General features: G+C 44.5%; 1 protein-coding gene across 12 annotated transcripts in view; it reads left to right on the top strand.

Annotated features, from left to right (window-relative positions):
• The window catches only part of shep (alan shepard), a 162,669-nt gene that overhangs the window by 124,946 nt on the left and 25,273 nt on the right, over positions 1-12,450 (top strand). The window lies entirely within an intron of this gene.

Genomic DNA, 12,450 nt, shown 5'->3' with positions numbered 1-12,450 from the left:
ATTCGTGTGTTTCCAAGCGGCCGGCGGCGAGGTGGCCCTGAGAAAGGTGCATTGTTCGCCGCCGAGTTAATGTCTCTAATAGGAGGTAATAACGCGAGGTGTGGCCGCGAGCGCAGATTGTAATTTTTTGTCGACATGCCGTTGGAACATGCGGCATCTCTCTCTGTCTCTCTCTGTCTCTCTCTCTCTCTCTCTTCTCTCCACCGGGCCATAATGTATGCAAAGCTGCTTTGCTGCCTAATTTATGGCGCATTGGGATTTACTCGCGAGTCGGTAAGTGGAGCTAGCTCTCGAAAATCATTTGATTACGACGGCCGAAAGCTAGCGTAATGTATGCACATACATTACGCTTGTAAATTAATGTACGAATGTGCCGCTTTGTGCCACTACAAGCAATTAATTTGTCTCGCTGCCAGCCTGATTTACAGATTGCCATCTTAAGGTGCGGTCATTAGCGCGCGCAGCCGAGAGTGAGTGAGCAGGAGCGCCGGAAATCTGTGCGCCACCCGCGAAATTTCTTGCTCAAATTAGCACTTCTGCGCAAGGAGTGTCGTTCACTCGTTCTTCACACGCGACAAACTGATCTTCTCCCTGATAATGTGCTTTGATTTTATATTTTATTTATATCCATTTAATTATTTCAAAATGAATGCCATATTTGACGACGTCAAAGAGGAAGATGATGAACCAAATAATGATACGAAATAAATTATTTGCCCTGCCTATAAGTATACAGACCGATAATAAGTCTTGGTCTAACCCAAAAAGTGACGTTCAAATTGGCAGGCACCGACTTAGTTTTTGTTCACGAGTTGCTTTCTAGATTTTAACTTCCAGACTAAGATTAAGAAAATTCATGACTAATAAGGTCTTGAATTCCTCCGAAATTAATCCGGAGTATTTCGGCACCCCGATAACGAAAGAAAGCCTATTTTTCTTACGGATACGACCGTAACAATTTTTATTGTTACTGTTTTTTAAAGGCCGCTAGTGCGAGAGAGAACTTACTGCAATAAACCATTTCATCCTCACTATCAGCTCCATTTGTAGAGGTAGAAAATGAAATTTTCTTAAGAGAACCAAACAAGGGAGCAACTTGGACAATATTTGGGTATGTTCCCGGCGGGTGGCCTGCTGACACCAGAGTTCATTACTTGGCTACAAGTTGCAGTCCCTCGTGTCGACAATATCTTCAAAAATTGAGACAGAGCTGACGGCCCTTGAACACAAGCAAACAGTTGCTGCATGCTGTAAATTAGCATATCTTTCCCACCAAACTGGCAAGACGTGCAATTTGTCCAAGTCCCCAACCGGAGGAGCTTATTAGTCTGGCGGCGACTTGCTTGATTCGTACTGAGAGCGCGAGATTGGCCACAGTGCTAATCCCCTGTGTAAAAATACGAATTAATTAGAATGCAAATCTTGCGCAGTGCCAACCTTGTTACCAACCCAGACAGAGAGACAGACAGCAAAGCCACAAGCAGCGGTGGATGGAATTTAATCCTGTTATTAAAATCCACCTAAAACATGCCTGCACTCGGCGTGACCGCTTTTTTTGGATGCGTGTGCCGCGGCCCGATTCTGCACTCGCATATGTTTTAATTAGAATACGCGCTGTTTCATTTTTTTCCATCTCGGGTATCGCGTTTCCATCAGCTCTTGCGGTGGCGCGGACAAGATGTTGGAAACCAATACCCTTGCTGCCGCGCTGCCATCGCAGCTTTTTACGACCTCCGCGCGCGTTTTTTCCCTCGCCTCTCGGCACAAAACCACTAATTATCGGCCATTCCCACCATTATATGAGCGTCGATGTATAAAGACAGGCAGAGACGATCGAAAATTGAAAAGCGGCCGGCCCGTTTTATTGGCCGCTGCCGGGAATTTCGAACCTGGTTCACGCTCGGCGTGCATTTTTACACACGCCAGTTTTTCTTCGGAAATGCTACCGGTGTCCATTATTAACTGCGTGCGTGTGGTTTTGGTTCATGAGCTTTAATGATTGCCGAGCAATTGCTTCCTGCAATAAAATTTTGATTTATGCTATACGAAATCATCCGAAGAGAGGAGTCTTTTTTTAATTAGTGTCAAGTATGTTGGGTTGGTGTAGCTGATGCGTTATCAGCGAAATATTGTTGTAAAATTTTGCTAAGAGCTTTTGAAGATTTTGAAGAGAAACTTTACCGCCTATCTTGAATCTTGGACACTCGTTTTAAAAAAAAACCCCTAGCAAGAAAAGTGTTTTAATTAAACCGTATCAGTTTGTTTCTCAGAGCTTTTTCAACATGATTATCATTAGGTTCGGCTGGTAAAATAAAATTTGACACATAGCAACACTCCTTTTTTAATCATACTCCCATTGATCTTCCTTGAATCACACCTGGTTGCTTCATTAAATCAAAGCGTTTTATTTGTTAATTTGTGCTACCAAACAATCATTTGGTGCTTCGCTAATTTGTTTCCCCTAGAACGGAAAATTGCCGCAGATATTGATCTTTTCAGAACCATAGTATTTGCTAATCACATGCAGACGCACATATTTTATTGGGCGATACAGTTTTATTGCGGAAATTCCCTGCAAAAATGCATTTTTCATTTCGGCAAACGCTGAACCCTCATTCCGCAGAGCAAACGACCAAAATTTCCTCTTCCGCGCGCAACATTTGATAGCGTTTTGCATAAAATCTCGCGTCGTTTTAACGACGAGCCGCTTGCGCGCCAAGAGTAATCGCACACATTTCACATCAAAAGTGCCTCTCGCGAGTTGGCAATAAACATTAGACCATCGCGTGGATGCATAATAACTCACAGATGCAACTCGATAAAATGGCCCGAGGGGCACGTCCGCCGTTTTCGCTTTACGAGCTGCGCAAAAAACGCAAGCTGGACCTCTCGGGCGGGGGTTGCCAGGTGCTGCCGGCTGAATTTGCCATTGGATAATAATTGCCACTGGCAACCCTGAAGCACGTTTGTGTACACATAAGAATCGGGCGGCTCTCTGGTCGGCCGCGATAAATTATGCAGTGCATCTGCAGTGCACTCAGCATGCCTCTCTCGCTCTGCATAATGCGCTTTGTGACGATTTTACGGCCGCCGTTGTCACATTCATACATCCTGCTCTCGCCGGCATCATTGCTACATACATAGAAACGAGTGTTGCAGGTTGCATTTCATTATGATGATCTATGTGTGTCACTGCACCCGGCAGTATTTATGCAAAAAGCAGAGTTGGGTCGACTGCCGCCGCCGGCTTTGGCTTTTTCTCCCCGGCGGACTGTATGGCGTGCAGCTTTTTAATAATGGGTCGATTTCAGCGCACCGACTGAGCAAATATGTGCCGCTGCTGCTGATGAGACTCAGATGAAACTTTCTTTTATTTCCGACCTGCATCCATCTGTGTTTCTGTTTGTTTGCCCAAGCATTGCAAACGTGGCGCTCCGCCACAAATAGAAATGTTTGATACACAAGGCCGAGCAGTGCAAATTCTGGCAGTGGAAAATTCAATCCATCCAGGCACATGTTGAACTGAAAAATGTTCTAAGGGTCGTCTTCAAGTCGTCTGCATTGATTTTTTCAACATGAAATCAAACATCCCACAATAGTTATTTGATCTAATTCCACAGAAACTATTCCATTATTTAAAAATAACAGTTGAGAACAAAATACCGCCGGCATCCATAATTTAAATCGCAATTAAAAACAAATCTACCCTCAGACACCTTTCTATTGAAATCCACATAAATGAGGGAGTTTATCGCCATTCGCCATGCACCGATCTAACCGAGTTAGGCATATTTGTTTTTAATTAAGCCCGCGGACGGTTGCAGGCCAAATCCGCCTGCCAGAGCATAAAGCGGAATGGATAAATTCGCAAACAAATGACGGTGGCGGATAAAGCAGGCCATAATCGCATCGATCAAGCGCGGCACGAACCTGTTCTCGCACCGAGCGAAATGCAAATCAAAACGTATCGGAGTGCATGCACGCGGTCGTAAATAATGGAGCAAACGAGGTGCAGACGGCTCTCAGGCTAATCCGCCGCCGCGAAGCAAAGACCCGGGCGACAACTCTATTTCCTGCTCGCCGCGAATGCTAATTCATCTCTCGGCTGGTCCTTTTCAGCTCTGTGTGTGTGTGTGTGTGTGTGTGTGTGTGTGTGTGGATATGTGTCCTCACTCGCAGCTCAATGTGGTGGCAATTTATGCATCGCAGTGTCGGCGTGCGTGCCGCCGCACTAATCCGCAACATCATCGTTCTGCTGCATCGCGTCCGACGTCTTTTTGTGCACGCGTATGCTGTAATCACCGCGGCCGCCTTGTGCACGGGCCGGATAAAAAATAACGCCATGAGTTCTTTTCAATTCAACACCAGCACGAATCCCAATGTCCTGGAGTGTGGGATCTTTTTTTCTAAAGCCGATAACTAAGCCATTTAATTTTATATAGTTATAAAAATCCTACTTTTAATAGGGAATATAATTTATAACAATTGAATTATTATTATAGCTCTGCTATTTATTTTTTTAAAATACGGCAAGTGGCAAAATTTTATAAAATTTTAACTGACTTTAACACACATTCTTGTTCTGGACAGCAGCTGTTTCGGTCTTGCAAACCAAAATACACATAACTAATAACTGTAGAGGATTCTGTAAACGATTTAAGCTCAATGAAATAAGAGAGCGAGAAATGAAATCGTGTGAAACCCCATCACTCAGCCTCCCTGCAACAAATCTCCATCTGACAACAATTCACCCCAAAAAATTAAACCTTTGAGCTGTTCAAAGAATGCAATTCTGCTCCTCATATCACGAATATAATAGTATAAAGTAATATTTTTGAGCGTTTTTATTTTAGCGTTTGAATTGCTCGTCCATTTAACCAAAAATCGCAAAGTTCCGCCTTCCGCGTTGATTATTTTTGTAGAAATATCATATCTATTTTATGTAAATGTTTTAGAGATTAAATTTTAATCGATTCAATGATCACATCAGTCCAAATGAAATTTTCATTCGGTTAGCCATTACCAAAGTGGCGCAGAAGCATGTACGCCATTTGTCTTGCTAAGGCCCGTTCCAGTTGGTCTTTTTCACAATGATTTATGCTTGCTTGCCGCTCGCAGCTCATGGCTCTGCTGACACAAAACCCTCTCTCTCTCTCTCTCTCTCTCTCTCTCTCTCTCTCTCTCTCTCTCTCTCTCTCTCTCTCTCTCTCTCTCTCTCACACACACACACACACACACACACACACACACACACACACACACACACACGTTAGATCGATGTAGCATGCCTGTGCGGCGTAGCGAAGGAATCTATTATGATTTTTCATTCCGCCAGGAGATATGTGTGCAGCTCAATTGAAATGGGTCACGGGCTGCAAACGTGCATATTTTCCCCCGGGATGAGGTGCTAGACGCGTCCAATAACACCTAATGGACGTGGATGTTGCTCAACCGGCGGATTCTTGAGCGACGTGCGAGGTGGAAAAATTGCACAAGGCAAGAAAAGCCGAGCATCCTTTTGGCTTCAGTTAGTTATTTCGCAGAGCTGCAAACGAAGTCGGCAGCCGGCTCAACGACTGCGTCGCGCGTGTTGCATAACCGTGCAAAGAAAAATGCGCACATCGGTGGTGCTGCAAAAGAGGAGACGTCGTTTGGCAAATTGTCATGGGAGCTTTTATAATGATGAAAAGTTGGATTGGAGATGAATAGTAAATCCAGTATATTGAGGTTTTTGCAAGCAGTTATAAAAATGAGATAGATTTAAATTGTTATAAAATATTATCAAAGTTCAAAATTATAATTTTACTGATTAGCACGACCGGATGCATAAAAATTATGGCTGCCATTTTTTAAACTTATCCTTGGGGGTTTAAGTTTGAGCTAAAATGAAGTTAAGAAATCGGTTTATGTACTTGAATCGTTTCGTCGCCTTTGCAAACTGGAGATTTGAACGCTATCAAATTTAGAGCAGATTGAAATGCCGAGGGTTCATCATAAAAGAGGAACTCATACTCGTCTGCAATTTAAATGGCAAATCCGCAGCGAGGGAGGCGCACGGGTAAAGGTTGCCGAACGTGCGGATTATTAGATCAGCGCGGCGGGCCGCCTGCTCGCTCCACTTTGGCCCGACGCAAATCCAAGCGGGCGCACAATGGCCTAACAAGGGTCAAGGTGCATTCAAAGGGGATGAAGATATCAGCTTCATTAAAGCGGTGTTGTGCGGGTCCGCCGGCCGCACAATCTTTCGCCACCGCCGGCTAGGACTGACCAAGGCGCACGGCGCACGACTAATCTACAACCGCAGTGAGCGGGCTTTGATTAACCCGGCGGTTGTTATTCTGGAAAAGCAGCCGGCGGCGGGCCGGCTCATCGACTTGGTTATCTATCCGCAATTGGACGTCGCAGACGAATAATACAACATTCCCTCGCTCCGTCCCTCTTCATTCCTCTTTCTCTCTGTGTTTCAACCGGAGAACAAAGAAAATATATACTAAGAAGGAGCCAGCGAATTAATTAAATTGCCTTATCTTTTCATCCGGCCGGAATTTAATATAATAAGAATTATCGCTGTTGCCGCCTCCCCCGCTGCTGCTGCTGCTGCTGCCGCTGCCGCCGTCGAGTTTTATCTCGAGCCTGCTGTTTTCTTTTGTGGAAAAAGTTTTTCCTTTCGCGAAAAGCTCCTTTGGGCTTTCGTACTGTGCGCATTCAGCGCGGCGGCAATTTTAATCACCTCTCTGGGTTTCGTGGAAAGTTGTAGGCGGAAATTGTTTCCGTGTAAAATGAAAATTTTAAGAATTCCGTCGACTTTTTGGTTCGACGCGTGTTCTTTATGTTTCGGAACTCCGGAAGTCAAACAAAATTAGCGGCTGCCTTATGCAAATAACATCAAGACCGAGGGATAAGACGGAGAGGAAGGAGACAAGAGCGCCGAGCAAAAAGGATTGGCTGCACCACTTGAAAAGGGGTGGCGAAGAATGAAGTGGAGAGCACCTCGCGCATTATTTTCGTCGTCTCTCGCACAGTGAGCGCTAAACCCCTTTTAAAAACTCGAACAGCCTCGCTCACTCTCCTCTCTTGTGTATGCATGTATGTACGTGCGAAGCCTCCCACGCAATCTCGCTGAAATTGATCACTGGAAGCAGCAGCAGAGGCACCGAGTTCTATTTATAAACCACTCACTCACTCTCTCTCAGCCGCCCTCCGCTCTCGCAGTACGGCACTGGTGGCAGCAGGGTGCAACCAACCCCTGCTTTATTTCGCCGCACTCATGCGAGTCGTGAATATATACACACCCGCCCGGCGTTTTCACTTTCCATGAATCCACCTGCGCGCCTGAATTTTTAAGCAACCCGATTTTTTTCTGGCCGCAAATTTGGCCAAAGTTGTCATTGGCTCGCTTGGTCCCTCTCGAGACGTGGCTGCTGAATCTCGAACAGGCCTTTTTCACTGATTGTTTTCCTTTCCTTTTTCGCCCCGGCATTTCGTCCGTGTGTTGCGATATCAAATGGAACGTGTTCCATTTCTAAATCTCGCTACGAACGAACAGCCGTCGGTAATAAATGATGAGCAATTCAAGTCCAAACGGAATCGTTTCTTCTTATCCGGAAAATTGATTTCGCCAGGCAAGAATCAAAGATTAATCAGGCCCTGAAAGTTTCTCTATTTCTCGCCTCGGCTTGGTCTGCAAAAGAGGAATTCTTTATAGTAATGATCAAATCTATTATTCTGGACGTATTTCTGTGGTCATTGTCAAATGAACACAAATCATTAAGCATTCAGAGAAAATTTAAAAATCTATTTATTCTTTCAAACCGATTTTCCGAATATATTGGTTAAAAATTAAGCCAACGATTATGAGAATGAAAATATTTTTTCCCAAAGGATAGGGCTTCTTTATCATACTTAGAAATCGGATATTACTCGATGGTATAATAAAATAAATCGATCATTCTTGCACATATCATTATTTAATCAAAGATTATTCAAGCCTCGAAACCTTTCTTTTTCTTGGCTCGGCTTGGGATCGGAAAAAGTTGTCTCTCTCACAAACACACTCCAGTTTGAATGAACTAGTTCGTAATTCAAGTGAAGATTTCTCGTGTAGAACAGCAAACAGCATTCATCACCCAAGGCGCTTGTCGCTGAACTCTCAAACTTCAATTTGTTGGAACGCGCGGCGGCTTGCTATCTAAATGCATAACTCGGGAGCGCAAAAAATGGCTGGAAAACAGCACTCTTTTTAAGAGGAAACCAAGCCTTGCTTGCGTCTGTGTGAGTGTGTAAATAGATTGCCGCAGCGTGCATTTACGGGGAGCGCGCGCACATTTGTACGAACGATACTGTCAGCACTCAGCGCAATGAGGCCGCGCCGCATGTGTAATTTCATACAAGCTGCAGCGCAACCCACGTCATTTCACACGATGGTAACGTGATAATGCCGCCGCCTCCGCCGCTGAAAGTAAGAAAAAACGCAAAAAGAAACACTTACAGCTGTAATTCCCACTGCAAGTTGGCAATTGTGAGATGTGCCGAGGCGTGTTGTACACCATGTGAAACGAAAATGCTCTCACGTGCTGCACCAGCCATCCAGCAACTCGGCTGCAGAGTAAATAAACGTCCCGCGTGCACTGCCGGGCTAAGTAAACTTGCATTCGCCTTGCTGCTCTATTCTGAGAGAAAGGAATTTGTTTGATTTATTGATCAGAAATTCTCGGAATTGTAGGGTAAACTAAGAACCCAGAGTAAACATTTAGTGGTTGAAGAAATCAAATCCTTAATGCGCCAAATCGCTCAAACAATCAAAAATTCGTTTTGTTGATGAAGTTTCTCGTTTCTTTCCTTTCAAAGTTTTTTGTTTGTCCAACAGTTAAAAGTCCCAAAAAGTCTGAAACTAAATTGGGTCAGGATTCTTGTCAGTGCACTCGTTATGAACTAGCTCGCTAATCCATCTTCGCCACGAGTTATTATTTCCTACAAGAGTTGATTGCTGGGAGGAAGCCCCTTCTTCTTCGAAAAAGTTTCATCCCAAAAGAGAACCATTAATCTTAATCTCCCTGCTCGGCATTGCATTAAGAACGCGTAAAAAAGGAAACGCGAGTCTCGGCCCAAATTGTATTTAGCCTATTACAAAATCCCTCCGCCACAAGTTGTGTTGTTCTTCAGCCGAATTCGCTGCATTACGCAGAGACACTGACAGCCGTTGATCAAATGATTCACAGCCGAGAATAAATCAGGAAGAGCGCGCGCGCGCGGCTTTGAGATGTAAATTTCGCGAGATGGGGTCGGATTTGAGCTTTATTCGCCCGCCGGCTTGCTCTTCTTCCGCCGCACTCTGCGATATTAAAGTATGCAACCCACGGAGAAAGTATCCCGAAAAAGCCGCCGCAGAAATTGTGTATCCAGTTTGAATAAACAGAGCAGCAAAAAGCTGCATTTTGTGGGGATCCGTCACGCAGCTATTTTTCTCTATCTCGCAACTTTTTTGCCCGTCATAAGCCACTCTCAGACGTTTGCATGGCACCACTGCCTCTTTTGTCGTGCGTCTTGTTTCATTCTGCGCGGACGATTTGTCACTTTTCTAAAATGTCAACTGCCTTGGTTACTTTACGAACACTTTCGAAAATGAACATTTGGCAGTATAAATTGGGGCGAAATGAGTTTATTTTGTTGTTCAATAGAGTTAGGTAGTTTTCTTTTTTGAGAAAAAGACGATTTGGTCTCGTGCATGGAAAAATGTTAACCTGCGTTAATCTAAGTGGTCCTTTCTGTCGTGATGTAAACCAAGTTCTTTGATTGAAATAAATCGATTTGACAATTTTACTGGTTTATGAAGCTGTTAAAAATGGCTGTGAGCTGAAATTTTATTTTAAAATGAAGTTTTGGTTCAATTTAGGATAATTTTAGTATCTGGAGATACTTGATCGATGGTAAATTTTTAAAACATAAAGAAGAAATTAAAAATTGTTATTTTTTAAGATGATTTTTCTTTTCTTGCCGCTTGTTAAATTCTTTGAAGAAAAAATTCATTTTTTAGAATGTTAAAATGCAAAAGAAAAAACTTAAGATGGAACCTTATTAAAAATTAAGAAAATTGAACGGTCGAGCCACACCCTCAGAAAAGTCGTTTGTGGGCGTGGAGCCGCGCCAAAGTCGCAAAGTCGGCCACGCGCAAATATTCGACACGTGCCGCGGATCAGACGGGCTGGTGGCATATGCTGCGCTGGCGGTCCGCGCGGCACACGATGGATGCGTTGCGTCTTCCGCTCGTTCCCCACCCACTTGCAGATGAAAACGCAAGGTCTCGCGACGTCTGCCGCTCGTCTGGCCCGAAAGTGGGACACGAGCATGTTATGACGACCGAGTTATTGCCCACCCGCCGCCCAGTCGTAAGGCGAACCAACTTTTTCGCAGACATACACGCGTGGAATTTGCGCCCGGCGGTTATTATAACACCATTAATTACGGCCGGGGCTGTGTGTTTGTGCATTTTCGCGCGCGCATTGTTTGCGTCGTTCCATAAATAAGCGGCGGAATTGTAACGCAGCAGCAGCATCCGAGCAGCCCCTCTGGAGTTTGGAGGACGGGGGGCGACTGGCGGAATGGTGCATGCGCCCGCTGGCAGAAGAGGCGCCGCCAGAATAGGCGTCTATAAAATATCCGGCGCCACAATAATGTACATTTATAAAATGGCCGGGCTTCTTCTGCTACACGCACACTATAAAAGCGACCGACCGACCCAGCCAGAGAGCACTGCATCAAGTGTGTCAGAGTGTATATAGTGGTGTACGTGCCATTGAATTTATTATGACGTCAGTGCGGAGGAATTAAATCTTGTTCAAGAAGCTCTCGAAATCCCTTTGTGCTATATAGAGAGAAAAAAGGGAGTGAAGAAGCCCTCGCTTTTTTGTTTTCTCCGCGGCCACCGGACAAAGAGGATCAAATTTTGTGCAGTTTTTTAAAATAATAACAGAGACAGTGCCAAGTCTCTTGTTTGGCATTAATGTCCTGTGGAAAATGTTCAGATTTTTCTCTTTTTCATGGCACAGCCTGCATCAGGTCATGGAACGGCTCCAAAGCATATAAAACAGGCCTGCACTCTAATTTTTTTGCTTTGACATCAAAGGCTAGGTGTTTTCGTCCATCACGTGCAGTTGAAACTGATACAGCACCTAACGATAAAATGATTAATGTTTTTGTGTCCAGATCAAATGACGCCCGTTTTGTATGGATTGCGCGGCAATCATTTGAGCAAACGGCCATTATTTATACATCGGCCTGCGGCCCTCGCAAATGAAATTCGAGCGGTGCAATTTAACACACAATCGGCTCCAGAGAGCTCTGCTCTGCAGGTTCCGCAGCGTTTGTTTATAATAAAGAAAAATAGCGCAAAAAGGCCTCTAGTTTGCTGTCACCCGCAGCCGCCTCGAGCACACAATAATCAGCCGGACTCTTTATAATTGATTCTGCGCTGCGCAAACATTACAACAACGCCGACGCCGCCGTCTTCTTGGCGAGGGAGGAAAAAAGAAGGCGTTTGCCTGCTGGCGCGTCACTGCAAAAATGTAATTACGTTCTTGATGGATTTGGCTGGATTAGAAGCATGAAAAATGGAGCCTCGTGAGCAGGTACCAGACGCTTCTTTCGAATTTTTTAATTCAAGTTGGATTAAAACTTGTTAATCTGCATATTTATTAAATTTCAAACTCAAAATTCTGCTAGATTAGAGGCCAGATTAAATTTAAATTTAAAATATGAAGCAACTAAGAAAAGTTTTTATTTATTTATCAAGCCACCGAGACTAACAAAAAACTAGATGAAAAGAACACTTTGAGTAAAGGTGCCAGACCAAAATATATAATATATTGAATATGTTAAACTGTCAACGCCATTTAGATCCCTTCTAAAATTAATTGAAACCCGAGGCATCAAAGTAAAATAGTCTGCGCGAAATTGCAACAGACTTTCTGTCAGGACGAATAAACATGCAATGGCTCTTCCTTCGTATTCATTTGGCAGCTCGTGTCCAGACTTGCATGTCAAGTCGAGGCTCAGCAAAAAGTGGCTGCCGAACGAAGGAAAATACGCCGACAGCGGCTGCCTAATAACTCGGAGGACCCTCAGAGGCGGCTCTGCAAACATAGAGGCCGGTTCTCGAGTTATTTGCCACGACGTTCGGGAGGGATGAAACCGCAAGTAGCAAGAGCGCCCGCCGCTTTCGCCTCTAATGGCCGTGCACGCGCCGACAAGAGAGCGACTGACCCCAAACTGTCAAGGGCATGCAAATTCAAGATGTGCCAATCTCAATTACCCAGTGTGCGTGTACGCTACATATAACTACATAAATAACCGACTGGGCGGACGAGCGAGCGAACCAACTCCTCTGGCGAGCAAATTAAATTAGGACTGGAAATGAAACTGGCCCGCGCGGGGATGAACTCGTCGTTTATTTAT

Source organism: Cloeon dipterum, chromosome 3, assembly GCF_949628265.1.
Source record: "Cloeon dipterum chromosome 3, ieCloDipt1.1, whole genome shotgun sequence".
Classification (NCBI taxonomy): Eukaryota; Metazoa; Arthropoda; class Insecta; order Ephemeroptera; family Baetidae; genus Cloeon; species Cloeon dipterum.
Note: the sequence above shows the minus strand (reverse complement) of the source record. Positions and strands in the feature narration are given on the sequence as shown.